The sequence below is a fragment of the Bubalus kerabau genome, chromosome 17, assembly GCF_029407905.1.
Source record: "Bubalus kerabau isolate K-KA32 ecotype Philippines breed swamp buffalo chromosome 17, PCC_UOA_SB_1v2, whole genome shotgun sequence".
Lineage (NCBI taxonomy): Eukaryota > Metazoa > Chordata > Mammalia > Artiodactyla > Bovidae > Bubalus > Bubalus kerabau.
Genome location: NC_073640.1, coordinates 52,701,968 through 52,717,549, shown reverse-complemented (window position 1 = coordinate 52,717,549; position 15,582 = coordinate 52,701,968). Strand labels below are relative to the sequence as shown.

Sequence of the window (15,582 nt, the reverse complement as noted above, 5' to 3'; positions counted from 1 at the left end):
CTCTTTTTGATATTAATACAGAACCATCACAATATTGTAAAGTAATTATCATCCACTTTAAAATAAAAAAACAATTCAGAAATTCTTGAGATACATATCCCATGGACTTCCCAGATGGCTCAGTGGTAAAGAATCTGCCTACCGAATAAGAGACTCGAGTTTGATCCCTGGGTCGGGAAGATCCCCTGGAGAAGGAAATGGCAAACCACTCCAGTATTCTTGCCTGGGAAATCCCATGGACAGAGGAGCCTGGTGGGCTACAGTCCATGGGGTCACAAAAGAGTCAGACATGACTTAGCGCCTAAACAACAGGAACAACATATCCCATAGATGACAAACTAGGAGCCTGTGACAGAATCCAGCCTGCAGATATATCTTACTTGGCCCATGTTGCAATGTTTTTCCTAATTGAGTAACTGATAATAGTTATCAATGTTTTCCACAGTGGGATCTTTCACATGAAAGTTCAGATTTCAGGATACTTTTGAAAAATGTGTAGGAGATCTGGCAATACTCAGCAACAACCTGCATTCATGGCACAGCGACCTGGAACTGAGTGATGGGAAGGTGCCCTCCAGGTAATTAGAAACTGCAGCCCTCCTTATGGTGTTGTCTATCCCAAGACTCTGCATCAGTAGTCATTTATCATTATACCTGCATCATAAATATTTTTCTTTAAAAATTAACATGTAATTCACTTACCATAAGATTCACCGTTTGAAAGTGTGCAATTCAGTGCTCATCATCATTATTTTTTTTTAATTTATTTACTTGGCTGCACTGGGTCTTAGTTTGGGCACCCGAGATCTTTAGTTTTGGCATGCAAACTCTTGGTTTCAGCATGCAGGATCTAGTTCTCTGACCAGGGACTGAACCCAAGGCCCCTGCATAGGGAGTGTGGAATCTTAGCTACTGGACCACCAGGGAAGTCCTACTTCGGTGGTTTTTAGAACATTCATGGAACTGGGCAAACATTCCCACTAGGATCGCCCTTGGAGTCCATGGGGGATTGATTCCAAGACCCACTGCAGGTACCAACAACTGAGAATGCTCAAGTCCCACAGTCACCTCTCCCTATCTGCAGTTCCACATCCATAGATTTAACCAACAACCTCAGATCATGTAGTATTCTCTTCCCTTTCCTTCCCTTCCCTTCCCAACCTCAGTACATGTAGTAGACATGTACTGTCTGTATTTATTGGAAAAAAAATACATGTATAAGTGGACCCATGCAGTTCAAACTCATGTTGTTCAAGGATCAACTGTATATAATTCCAGAACACTTACACCATCCCTAAAAGACACTCTAGATCTCATCACCTCCCAGCCTCTGGCATCACTCATTACTTCCTGTCACTATTTATTTGCCTGTTCTGGACATTTCATATAAAGGGAATTATTTGTCTGGCTTCTTCCACTTAGTGTAATTTGTTCAAAGCTCATCCACGTGGTAGCATGTATCAGTACTTCACTCCTTTTTTGTGGCTGTATAATATTCCACTGCATGGATATAGTACATTTTGCTCCTCTGTTATCAGTTGATGGACATTTAACTTGCTCCTGCCTTTTGGCTATTGTGAACAATATAAATGCTAACATGAACATTTGTGTAGAAATTTTTGTGTGAATACATGTACCTAGCAGTTGAATTGATGGGTCGCACAGTAACTCTCTGTTTAACTTTTTGAGTAGCTGCCAAACTTTCCAAAGTAGATATACCATTTTACATTCTTAGCAGCAATGTATGATGTTTCTAATTTCTCTACATTCTTTCTAATACTTGTTATTTTATTTATTTTAAAATTTTTATTTATTCATTTATTTTTGGCTGCACTGGGTCTTCATTGGAAGACAATGTACAGTGGAAACAGGGACAGACTTTATTTTCTTGGGCTCCAAAATCACTGCAGATGGTAACTGCTACCATGAAATTAAAAGACACTTGCTCCTTGGAAGAAAAGCTATGACCAACCTAGACAGTGTATTAAAAGAGATATTACTTTGCCAACAAAGGTCCATCTAGTCAAAGTTATCTATGTTTTTTCCAGTAATCGGATGTGAGAGTTGGACCATATAGAAAACTGAGTGCCAAAGAATTGATGCTTTTGAACTGTGGTGTTGGAGAAGACTTTTTAGAGTCCCTTGGACAGCGAGGAGATCAAACCAGTCAATCCTAAAGGACATCGGTCCTGAATATTCATTGGAAGGACTGATGCTGAGGCTGAAGCTCCAGTACTTTGGCCACCTAAGTAAAGAACTGACTCACTGGAAAAAACCTTGATGCTGGGCAAGATTGAAGGCAGGAGAAGGGGATGATAGAGGATGAGATGCTTGGATGACATCACCCACTCAATGGACATGAGTTTGGGAAAGCTCCAGGAGTTAGTGAAGGACAGGAAAGTCTGGCATGCTGCAGTCCATGGTGTTTCAAGGAGTTGGACACGACTGAGCGACTGAACTGAACTGGGTCTTCATTGCTGGGCGGGCTTCTTATTGCGGTGGCTTCTCTTGTTGTGTAGCACAGGCTCTAGAGCCTTTGGGTTTCAATAGTTGTGGTGCATGGGCTTAGTTGTCCCAAGGTGGAATCTTCCTTGACCAGGGATCGAACTCATGTCCCCTGAATTGGCAGGCAGATTCTTAGCCACTGAACACCAGGGAAGCCCTTATTTATTTATTTTATTATAGCCATCCTACAGGGTAAGAAGTGGTAGCTCACTGCGGTTTTCCTTTGCATTTCCAGATGGCAAATGATGTTGGGCACTTTCACATATGTTTACTGTCCATTTCTACATTGAAAAAATGTCCAATCAAATCTTTTGCTGGCTTTTAAATTGGGTTATATTTTTGTTGTTGATCTCTGAGGATTCTTTATATATTTTGAATGTTGTGGTTTGTTGTTGTATAGTTGCTAAGTCATATCTGACTGTTTTGCAACCCCATGGACTGTAGCCTGCTAGGCTTCTCTGTCCAAGGGATTTCCCAGGAAAGGGTACTAGAGTGGGTTGCCATTTTCTTCTCCAGGAGATCTTCCTGGATCAAGGATTAAACCCACATCTCCTGCAGTGGCAGGCAAATTCTTTACCCCAAGCCACCAGGGAAGCCCATTTTGAATACTAGATCCTAATTATGTACATGATTTGCATATATTTTCTCCCATTCTGTGAGTTGTGTTTTTACTTTCTTGACTGTGCCCTTTGAAATACAAAAGTTTTAAATCTATGTCCAATTAATATTTTCCTTTTGGTTGCTTATGATTCGGTTGTCACATCAAGGAAGCTTTGCTTAATTCAGGCTCATAAAGATTGTGCCTGTGTGTTCTTTAACAGTTTAATAGTTTGGCTCTTATGTTTAGGTGTATGATGCATTTTGAGTTAATATTTATATGATGTGAGGTAGGGGTTCATCTCCTTCTTTTGCATATGAATATCTAGTTGTCCTAGCACCATTTATTGAAAAGATTGCTTTTTCCCAATTGAATTGTCTTAGCACCTTTGTCAAAAATAAATTGGTCATATTTGTTTTTCTCTGTCTGATTTATTTTGTTTAGCATGATACCCTCCAGGTTGGCCCATATTGCTAAAAATGACAAGATTTCATTCTTTCTTATGGTAAATCAAGGCTGTATATCATCACCTTGGTTACTTAACTTATATGCAGAGTATATCATGTGAAATGCCAGACTGGATGAAGCACAAGCTGGAATTAAGATTGCTGGGAGAAATATCAACAACCTCAGATATGCAGATGACACCACCCTTATGGCAGAAAGCAAAGAGGAACTAAAGAGCCTCTTGATGAAAGTGAAAGAGGAGAGTGAAAAAGTTGGCTTAAAACTCAACATTCAGAAAACTAAGATCATGGCATCTGGTCCCATCACTTCATGACAAATAGATGGGGAAACAATGGAAACAGTGACAGACTTTATTTGGGCTCCAAAATCACTGCAGATGGTGACTGCAACCATGAAATGAAAAGACGCTTGCTCCTTGGAAGAAAAGCTATGACCAACCTAGACAGCATATTAAAAAGCAGAGACATTACTTTGCTGACAAAGGTCCGTCTAGTCAAGGCTATGGTTTTTCCAGTAGTCATGTATGGATGTGAGAGTTGGACCATAAAGAAGGCTGAGCACTGAAGAATTGATGCTTTTGAACTGTGGCGGTGGAGAAGACTCTTGAGAGTCCCTTGGACTGCAAGGAGATCCAACCAGTCCATCCTAAAGGAAATAAGTCCTAAATATTCATTGGAAGAACTGATGCTGAAGCTGAAACTCCAATACTCTGGCCACCTGATGCAAAGAACTGACTCATTGGAAAAGACCCTGATGCTGGGAAAGACTGAAGGCAGGAGGAGAAGGGAACAGAGGATGAGATGGTTGGATATCATCACCAACTCGATGGATATGAGCAAGCTTCGGGAGATGGTGGTGGACAGAGAAGCCTGGAGTGCTGCAGTGCATGGGGTCAAAAGAGTCAGACACGACTGAGTGACTGAACTGAACTATGGTAAATCAGCCAGAGAAAAACAAATACTACATGATTCCACTTATATGTGAAATCTAATAACCAAAAACAAATGAACAAACAAAACACAAACAGACTCAAAGATATAGAGAGCAAACTAGGCATTGCCGGAGGGGGGCGTTGATAGGGGGATGGGTGCAATAGGTGAAAGGGATTAAGAGGTATGAACTTCTAGCTATAAAATAAATAAGTCATGGGGATGTAATGGACACATAGGGAATAAAGTTAATATTTTATGCTGATAGATGGTAACTGATCTACTTATTTATTTGGTTGCATCAGGTCTTAGGGAGAAGGCAATGGCAACCCACTTCCGTATTCTTGGCTGGGAAATCCCATGGACAGAGGAGCCTGGCAGGCTACAATCCATGGGGTCGCAAAGAGTCAGACACACCTGAGCGACTGAACAACAACAATTGAATCTTAGCTGCGGTACGTGGGATCTTCCTTGCATTAGGCAGAATCTTTCATTGTCACACACAGTCTGAGTTGCTCCATGGCATGCAGGATCTTAGTTTTACAACCAGGGATTGAACCCAAGTCCCCTGCATTGCAAGGCAGATTCTTAACAACTGGACCACCAGGGAAGTCCCATATAAAGTCGTTTCTGAGAACTTGAAACAAAATCTGCACAAACAGAAAGCCATGCTTTTGAATAAGGAGCTTCACAATTTTTAATGATATAATTTCTACTAGAACTTATAAGTTTAACGTGGTGCCAGTTAAAATCCCCAAAGGACTTTTTTTCCCCCAAAGGACTTTTTGAGTAAAATACTCATATAGCTTGCATGGAAGAATAATGTCTCATAAAAAGCAAGAAGATTATGAACATAAGGAAAATTGAGAAGAGGTTAATCTTATCAGATGTTTGAACTCACCATAAAGCCATTGAGATAAAAATAGTATAGGACTGCCATATGACTAGGAAGATATATCAGGAACATTAGAAATAGAGCCTGGAAAAAATATGATTTTATCACATGTACAGGTGGTATTTGAATTTGGTAGGAGAATGGCTTATTTTTAAAAATGGTGTTGCCACTGCTATATTTAAAATAGATAAGCAACAAGGACCTACTGTATATCTCATGGAACTCTGCTCAATGTTAGTTGCAGCCTGGATGGCAGAGAGATTTTGGGGAGAATGGACACATGTGTATGTACGGCCGAGTGCCTCCACTGTTCACCTGAAACTATCACAGCATTGTATGTTAGTCAGCTAAATCCCAATACAAAATAAAAAAACTTAAAAAAAAAGGCAGACTCACAGACATAGAGAACTATGGGGAAGGGAGTAGGGGAAGGAAGCACCAGGAGTGTGGCATTAGCAGATGCAAACTATTGTGTATAGGATGGATACACAACAAGAGAACTATAGTCGATGTCCTGTGATAAACCATAATGGAAAAGAATATTTTTTATAGAAGAATGTCTACATATGTATAACTGAGTCACTTTTCTGTACAGCAGAGATTGGCACTACATTGTAAATCAACTATACTTCAATAAAAAATAAAATTAAAAAAATAAAGATGGTGCTGGTGTAACTGGAAAAAAATAAAGCATGATTCCTGCATCATGCCATGTGCGCGTGTGTGCTGAGTCGCTTCAGTTGTGTCCTGCTCTTTGGGACCCTACGGACTGTAGCCCACCAGGCTTCTCTGTCCATGAGATTCTCCAGGCAAGAATACTGGAGTGGGTTGCTATGCCCTCCTCCAGGGGATCTTCCTAACCCAGGGATCAAACCAGTATCTCTTACATCTCTTGCATTTGCAGGCGGGTTCTTTACCACTAGTGCCACCTGGGAAGCTGATATCATGCCATTCAGGAGACAAATTCCAATGAACAAAATACTTACAGATAAAAAAATCAGTAAAGATCTTGGAAGAAAACTGAAGAAAGTTTGTGTACAGTTTTGTGATGGACAGGTACCTTTTCAATAAGGACTCTCAAGTCCACATAATAAAATATCAATAAAAATCCTAGGCAGATGATGACTGTAAACAAAGCAATGGGCAGGATTGTAGCATGCAAGGCAGATGAAAGACAGTTGTACGAATAAAAGAATAATAACCAAGAAGATTGGGCAAAAAATATAAATAGACAAATTATAGAATGAAAAAAATCCAAGAGGCCAATAAAACATATGAAAAGATGCTCTGCCTTTATTATCCAGGGAAATGGCAGTTAAAGCAAAAATAAGACATCATTTTCTAGCCATTAATTGGCAAAACAGAAGATGACTTATGAAGTCAACACTGCTTGGAATGCTAAGAAAAGGATCCTCTCACATATTGCTGGTGGCAGTGTGATTTGTTACAAAAACAAATCAGTAATTTATTTGGCTGCACCAGGTCTTAGTTGCTTCACTCAGGATCTCCGGTCTTCATTGCTGCATCGAACTCTTAGTTATGGCATGTGGATCTAGTTCCCTGACCAAGGATCGAACCTGAGCCCCCTATATTGGGAGTTCAGAGTCTTAGAACTTCCTCTTATTTACACTTGTGAAGGTTATCACAGATCTTTGAGTTGGAGGAGCTAGATTTGATATAAGAAACTATAGTGTACTTTTCATATTTAGTTACTTATAAATAAACTTAGTAAATTCTTTAGTCTTCTCATAAAAATAAAAACTCATGGCCAACATATCAAAAAATGTTTCATGATGAAAACATAGTGAAATAAAAAGAATTGAAAATTTAACACTTTTTCTTGACTTTAAAATTTTTAATTGGAGGATAATTGCTTTACAATATTATATTGATTTCTGCCGTATATCAACATGAATCAGCCATAAGTATACATATGGGTTGTTTGTTGTAAAGTCACTATTGAATTTGTTCCAATATTGTTTCTGTTTTCTGTTTTGGTTTTTTGGCCAGTGAGGCATGTGGGATCGTAGCTCCCACCTCTGCATTTAGGGGTAAAGTCTTAACCAGTGGACTGCTAGAGAGGTCCTTTGAGAAAAAGTTTAATGCATAACATACAGGAGAATGCATGATTGGTAAATGAATTTTAATGAATCTTAATTTTAATGAATTTTCTAAAGTGAATATACCATCACCCAATCAAGGAACAGAACATTAATGGGATCCCAGAAATTTCCCCTCATACCTCCTCCAGTACTACCTCTGACCTCCTCCTGAGAGGTAAACACTATCTTGTCTTCTAATAACCCAGATGAATTTTTCTGGGGTTTTGACCTTCATTTAAGTGAAATCATTCAGTATGTACTCTTTTGTGGCTGGCATCTTTCGCTCAGTGTTATATGTGGGATATTCATCCAAGTTGCTGAATATAGCAGCAGTTCATCCATTTTATTATTGTACAATATATCACATGGGCTTCCCTTGTGGCTTAGCTGGTAAAGAATCTGCCTGCAATGTGGGACACCTGGGTTCAATCCCTGGGTTGGGAAGCTCCCCTGGAGAAGGAAAGGCTACCCACTCCAGTATTCTGGCCTGGAGAAGTCCATGGACTGTATAGTCCATGGGATTGCAAAGAGTAGGACACGACTGAGCGACTTCCACTTCACTTTCATATAACACAACTCATTGGTGGAGAAGTTATGCACTATTTGTGTAACTCTATTGGGGGAAGACTATCATAAGCTTCTGTGTAGTTTCCTGCAGACTTGGCTCATGTACCTTTTCCCTTTGCTGATTTTGCTTTGTCTCTTCTGCATCCTTTCATAAGGATAACGAACAGCCACGAATATGACTAGAGGTTTAATCCTGAGTCCTCATAGTGAATCGTTGACCCTGGGGCTGGTTGTCTTGGAGACCTCTGATACAAATGGTGTCAGAAGTGGGATTCACTAGCCCCACCTCTAACTCACTGAGCTTCAGCAATAGCATTGCTTCAGAAGAGGAAATGAAGATGAAGGGATGGGATATAATGAAAATTTGGTTCCTGGGTGATTGTGGAGTCATCCATGGTATGAAATAGCACTGAGTTGCCATCTGTTGTGAGAGGTAGAAGTTGTTGTTGTTTAGTTGATAAGTCGTATCCGACTCGTTGCAACCCAGTGGACTATAGCCTGCAGGCTCCTCTGTCCATAGTATTCTCCAGGCAAGAATACTGGAGTGGGTTGCCATTTCCTTCACCAAGGGATCTTCCCGACCCAGGGATAGAACTCATGTCTCTTGCATTGGCAGCTGAATTCTTTTCCCCTGAGCCATCAAAGAAGCCCTACGTAAAAGTTACTTATGGAATATGAGAGTAAGAGATCATTCCCAGGACAGCTGGCTCACTGGGTGCCCTGGCTGCTTTTGGCCATGCTGGCTAAAGTGAGGAGGAAACATGCGGGCTGAGTGATGCTTCTAGTTTTTGTTTTCTCCTCCAGAAAGAGGAGAAAGGGCTCCTAAATTCCGTCTTCCCACTTGCATACCAGCCATGATTTTTCCTGAAAGCTATAATATTAATTTTGTAAGTGCTAAATTGACTTCTAGAGGTTTGAGTGAAATTTCAATGAGGAAAAAAAGGGTGGTATTTTAGTTGCTTTGTATCTAGTTACTCTTGCATATGGCTGTATGGTAAAATTGATATCAAATGTTAAGTGCTTTTAATTTCATAAATTCTAGAGGGCTCATCCTTATAGGAAGAGCTGCAAAGTAGGGAGACTCAAATTCCTTGCTTTTTTGCCACTGATGGATGGATTAGGATGAACTGTTTTGAGTATTGTAAACAGAACAAGTTTCCATGGGTGGTGATCCTTTATTTTTTTTAATTATATTTTTTGACCTCGCATTTTGGCGTTCAGGATCTTAGTTCCCTGACCAGGGATTGAACCCATCACCCTTGCAGTGCAGTGTCTTAACCACTGGACCACCAGGGAAGTCCCAATAGGTGATGATCTTTAATAATGACATTTGCCTATTAAAGTCCAAGGGGAAAAAATGAGACAACATAAAAAAGAAAGCCAATCTCCATATAAAGATACACTTTTGGAGTTTTAAGCAATTTTCAGTGAGTGTGTATATACTTGCTAGATGGGATACTGCTGCTGCCGGATTCATGAATTGCTTAATAAAGCCACTTAGAGATTAAAAAAAGAAATTTTCAGTTTTCTAAAGAAAGTAAAAATGAAAGCTGCTCAGTCATGTCCAACTCTTTAGGACCCTGTGGACTGTCCATGGAATTCTCCAGGCCAGAATACTGGAGTGGGTAGCCTTTCCCTTCTCCAGGGGATTTTCCCAGCCCAGAGATTGAACCCAGGTCTCCCACACTGCAGGCGGATTCTTTACCAACTGAGCTATCAGGGAAGCCCATATTTTTAAGGAGCTCTTGTGAAATTGTATATCTGACAACTCTTATTTTTTTAAGTTTTATTTTATATTGGAGTACAGTTGATTAATGGGCTTCCCAGGTGGCACAGTGGTAAAGAACCCACCTGCCAGTGCAGGAGATAAGATTCAGGTTCGATCCTTGGCTCGGGAAGATCTCCTGGAGGAGGAAATGGCAACCTGCTCCAATATTTTTACCTGGGAAATTTCATGGACAGAGGAGCCTGGTGGGCTACAGTCCATGGGGTCATAAAGAGTCAGACACGACTGAGCAAGCACACATATAATTGATAAATGATACTGTACTATTTTTAGGTATACAGCAAAGTGACTCAGTTATACATATATGTGTATCCATTATTCTTCAAGTTCTTTTCCCATTTAGATTCTTACAGAATATTGAGCAGGGTTACCTGTGCTATACAGTAGGTCTTTGTCCTATGTCTGATAGCTCTCAAAGGCTGATGATTTTCTGGCCTGAGGTGCATATTTTGAGAGGATCAATTTGGACTCAAAGTTTGACCAGATAAAAAGGGCTTCAGAAAACCTTATCTGTCACTTGGACTTGGAACATGGCTGTCTGGCCCTGTCGTTTCTTTGCTGAAAAAACATCTGCTGGCTTAAAAAAAATCCTGAACCAACAGATCCTAATTGCCAGTCGTGTCTGTAAGTGAAAACCTGCTATGAGCTGTGCTGAAATGAAAGCAGGTATAGCTCAATAAATAGAACTCACATTGAGGACTGTTACAGATTCAGGGCAGCCCTCTGTGGGGGCCAGAGCTATGACAACACTGTGCATGCTGGCTGGACCATCTGGGTCACTCACAGGTGCCCACAGGAAAGGGTTTATTCTCTGATAGGACTATCTAAATTTGAGCTCCCCACCAACTCTGTTTCTTTTCTTTCTTTTTCTTTGTAGATTTATTTTATTTGTTTTATTTTTTGGCTGTGGTGGGTCTTTGTCTCTGTGCTTGGGCTTTCTCTAGTTTCTGCACGTGGGGGCTACTCTTTGTTGTGGTGAGTGGGCTTCTCATTGCAGTGGCTTCTCTTGTAGAGCACAGTTCTTAGAGCACACTGGCTCCAGTAGTTGCAGCACAAAACTTAGTAATTGCAGCACAGAAGCTTAGCTGCGCTGGAGCATGTGGAATCTTCCCGGACCAGGGATCAAACAGATGTCCCTTGCATTGCAAGGTGGATTCTTCACTACTGGACCACCAGGCAAGCCCCTCAGCTCTGTGTTTCTAACGCTAAGTAACTGAATTCCTAACTTGGGTTTCCTGCCCCCAAACTGCGGGTTGGAAGAGGACATCACAAGGATTGTGACCCCTCCACCCACTCCTGACAGATCTGACTCTTGACCCCTCTCTTGGGGGATGTCTCGTTTCTGTTGATTTGTGTTCAGTTTTCTGAATTAGATGCAGTTTGCAACAATGGACCTGGAGAAGAAAGTGGCAACCCACTCCAGTATTCTTGCCTGGAATATCCCATGGACAGAGGAGCCTGGCGGGCTACAGTCCATGGGGTCACAAAGAGTCAGACATGACTTACCAACAGAACAACTATTTGGATTTTCTTGTCCTTCTTTTTAAAGATTTTTTTTAATGTGGACCATTTCTAAAGTTTTTTTTTTTTTGAATTTTGTTACAATATTGCCTCTATTCCATGTTTTGCCTTCTGGCTGCAAAGCATGTGGGATCCCAGCTCCCCATCCAGGGATTGGACCTGCACCCCTACATTGGAAGGTGTAGCCCTAACCACTGAACCACTAGGGAAGTCCCACTTGGATTTTGTTTTGAACTGTGGCAGCAGACTTTTGCTCTGGGGCGAAAATCTGAGTTTGCAGTCCATTTCTGAGTCAGATTGGCAAATAACTCAAGGGAGAAAGTCGCTGTGGTTCATCAGTGGCAATTTACCACACTTGCAGGAACTTCCAGATCTTACCTGTTGTTCTCAAAGCCTTTCCCCCAGTAGGACTTTGTCTACTATGTATTAAATCTCTGGATACCATGGGAGTTGTAACTCTGGTTTTCTGAGGTTTTTGGTTTAGCTATGTAGTCTCCTACGCAGCCAAGTTTTGCAATTTAGCAAATGTCTTAAGTAGGAGGTCTGTTTCTTTTCTATTTTTGTATTTATTTATTTATTTGGCTGCAATGGGTCTTAGTTGCGTCCTGCAGGATCTTTTGTTGCGGTGTGGGTATAGTTGCTCCACAGCATGTGGAATTTTAGTTCCCTGACCAGGGATGGAACCCGCATCCCCTGCATTGCAAGGTGGATTCTGGGCCACCTGGGAAGTCCTCAGAAGTCAGTTTCTTGAAGCCCCTCAAATCTCTGGTTGATCCCTCCACCCTCAACACAACTTCTGAAAGTTCTGCTGGCTTCACTATGTCTCAGCAGTGGCCCCATGCCTGGACTAAGCCCAGATTCTTTGGATCATACCCAGAATTTGCAGAGGACTCTGGAAAGACATGAGGATCCTCAGCATTTGTCTGAAAATTCTTCCCTCTCTGGAGTTGTATTTTCTTCATCCTTGTTGCTTTCACAGCTCTCTGATATCTTTAAGATAAGATTGTAGTAATTGATCTGGCTTTTCTAGTTGTTCTGAGCAGAAGCACTGGCTTGCTTCATACGCAGTTCAGTTCAGTTCAGTTCAGTCACTCAGTCGTGTCTGACTCTTTGCAACCCCATGGGCTGCAGCGCGCCAGACCTCCCTGTCCATAAGCAAGTCCCAGAGTTTACTCAAACTCATGTCCATTGAGTCAGTGATGCCATCCAACCATCTTATCCTCTGTCGTCCCCTTCTCCTCCTGCCTTCAATCTTTCCCAGCGTCAAGGTCTTTTCAAATGAGTCCGCATCAGGTGGCCAAAGTATTGGAGTTTCAGCATCAGTCCTTCCAATGAATATTCAGGACTGATTTCCTTTAGGATGGACTGGTTGGATCTCCTTGCTGTCCAAGGCACTGACTCTGAAGAGTCTTCTCCAACACCACAGATCAAAAGCATCAATTCTTTGGCACTCAGCTTTCTTGATAGCTTCATACTACTCCATCCTATCCAAACATCAATGTCTTCTGTTTTTTTCCTGTTTAAATCAAGTTTCTTGTGTGACTTCTCTGGTGGTCCAGTGGTTAAGACTCTGTGCTCCCAATGCAGGGGGCCCAGGTTCAGTTCCTGGTCAGGGAACTAGATCCCACATGCTGCAAAGAAGATCGAAGATCTCACATGCCACAACCAAGACCCAGTGCAACCAAATAAGTAAATATTTAAAAAGCATCAACTTCCCTGTGGTATAATTTACGTACAATAAAATGTACCACTATAAGTGGTCAGGTCAATGAGTTTTGATCAGTGTATGTTTGACCTATGCAACCATCATTACAATCAAGATATACAACATCTCCACCACCCCCAATATGTTCTGTCGGGCTTTCCCAGTGGCTCAGAGACCAAGAATCCGCCTGCACTGCAGGAGATGCAAGAGCCTGGGGTTTGATCCTCAGGTTGGGGAGATCCTCGGGAGGAGAAAATGGCAACCCACTCCAGTATTATTGGAAAATCCCATGGGCAGAGGAGCCTGGCAGGCTACAGTCCATAGCGTCACAAAGGGTCGGACAGGACTGAGCTAACGAGCATAATGTTTTGTCATGTTCCTTTTGTAGTCAATTCCACCTCCTTCCCCAGTCACAGGCAATTAGGCAACCATTGACCTGCTTTCTGGCACTACAGATTGACTTTTCTAGAATTTCACATAAGTGGAATCATACAGTATGTGCCCTCTTGTGCCTGGTTTATTTACTCAGCAAAATGTTTTTTGAGATTTATCTTTGGTATTGTGTCAGTTGTCCTTCTTGAGCAGAATTCTGTTGAACTATATTACTGTTTATTGCTGAACAGAGTTCCATTCTGTGACTATACCATAATTGGTTTATCTATTCACTGGGTTGTTTCTGACTTTTATTATAAATGAATCTGCTATGAACATTATGTATAAGTCTTTGTGGGGATGTAAGTTTTCACTTCACTTGGATAAATACTTAGACGTGAAACTGTTGAGTTGTATGGTAAGTATAGGTTTAACATGATAAAAAAATGTTGAATTGTCTTCCAAAGTAGTTTTAACATTTGATATTCCTGCCAGCAATATATGAGAGGTTCAGTTGCTCTTCATCATCAGTCTCTTAAATTTTAACAATTTGAGTGATTATGTAGTGATATCTCACTGTGGTTTTGTGTTTCCCTAGTGACTAATCTTGTTGAACATTTTTTCAAGTATCCATAGAGCATTATTTTCTTTAAATTATTTATTCATTTATTTTTGGCTGTGTTAGGCCTTTGTTGCCACATAGACTTTTTCTCTAGTTGTGGTGAATGGGGGCTAATCTCTAATTGTGGTGGGTGGGCTTCTCATCGCAGTGGCTTCTCTTGCTGTGGAGCTTCTGCTCTAGGCACACAGGCTTCAGTATTTGTGGCGCGTAACTCAGTAGTTGTGGTGCTCAGTAGGTGTGGGCTTCGATGCTCCACGGCATGTGGGCTCTTCCTGGACCAGGGATGGAACCCGTGTCCTCTGCATTGGCAGGTGGATTCTTTACCTTTGGACCAGCCTCATCTAATTTATCGTACCTTTTATAATAGGTTCTCTGTCAATACCTGCTACCTTAGTTAGATGTCCTCCACACTGTCTCGTTGATAAAGGCTTCTTTCTTTCTTACCAAATCTTGAATAGGTGGAATTCATCAAGGTCTTAGCAATTTAAGACTTCTCTCCTAGGAAATATATTTTTCAGAGATTTTCAGAATATAGACAGCATCACAGTTTATTCTCTAAGGTCTCACTTTTTTAGGACTCACAATTATCTGACCTCATCCCTGTAGGGAATGCAGAAAAAAATGTTTACATCCAGTCACTTCTGACAGCATCTTGGGATAGTCTATTTAAACACTTATAATTAATTTGGATAATTAGTATGCCAAGAAAAAGATGTTTAGAGTTTTTCTTGGAGGCACTGTCATTGATGCTAGAAATAACATAATAATTACAGCTCTAGAGAGATGAGGTCAGGAAAACCAAACCTATAATAAAGGGGTTCAGATTTTCCCTCCCATGACAAGTCTAGTGATCACTGGATTCAGCATCCCAGAACAGAAGTTACTTAAGTGAGTGGAGTTTTTATTTTGGACTTAGAAACTGCCTGGAAAGAAAAAAGAAGTGAGTATTTGGAGATGAGAATCTACTCAAGATCTGGATAATAATACCTTTTCATGAGAACATGCAAGAGTCCCTGAGAGAGTCTGTGTGAAGGGCTGCTTTCTGATTATTGCAGAGAATATTCCTCTTATTCACTGCCTCCAAAGTCATCTCTCTTCTTTTCCTGTGTTAGTTCTGTCCAAATTTTTACCTCTGTCTTCATTAGTTTTGTCCTTTGATTAAAGTGTCTTAGTCTGAGGAAAGTTCCTGAGCACAGGAATAAGATGAATTAAATGTATAAAACATTAAAGTATTAAATTATTATAGTTCACAAACTATTTTATTTTGGTTTTAATATTTATTCATTTGGTTGCAGCATGTGAACTCTTAGCTGTGGCCTGTGGGCTTTATTTCCCTGACTAGGGATTGAACCTGGGCCCCCTACACTGGGATCAGGTGGAGTCTTAGCCACTGGACCTCAGGGAAGTCCCCACACTATCTTAAATCAGTGTTTAGGCCTTGTTTCCACTGGATCTTTTCTGGATGAGACTGAATTGGGGAAACTCATTTATACTGAAAAGTTCTTTGAGTGC

At 40.9% G+C, this 15,582-nt stretch overlaps 1 long non-coding RNA gene and 1 other non-coding gene across 2 annotated transcripts in view; both read left to right on the top strand.

The window, feature by feature from the left end:
- Nucleotides 1–342: 342 nt before the first annotated feature.
- The window catches only part of LOC129632589 (uncharacterized), a 35,009-nt gene continuing 19,769 nt past the window's right edge, over nt 343–15,582 (top strand). Inside the window, exons 1-2 of the long non-coding RNA XR_008704596.1 lie at nt 343–578; nt 4,806–4,955. This is a non-coding gene — a long non-coding RNA (uncharacterized LOC129632589). The remainder of the gene's footprint in view (nt 579–4,805; nt 4,956–15,582) is intronic.
- On the top strand, nt 12,916–12,988 carry TRNAG-CCC (transfer RNA glycine (anticodon CCC)). The gene has a single exon. It is a non-coding gene; the product is annotated as a tRNA-Gly (tRNA).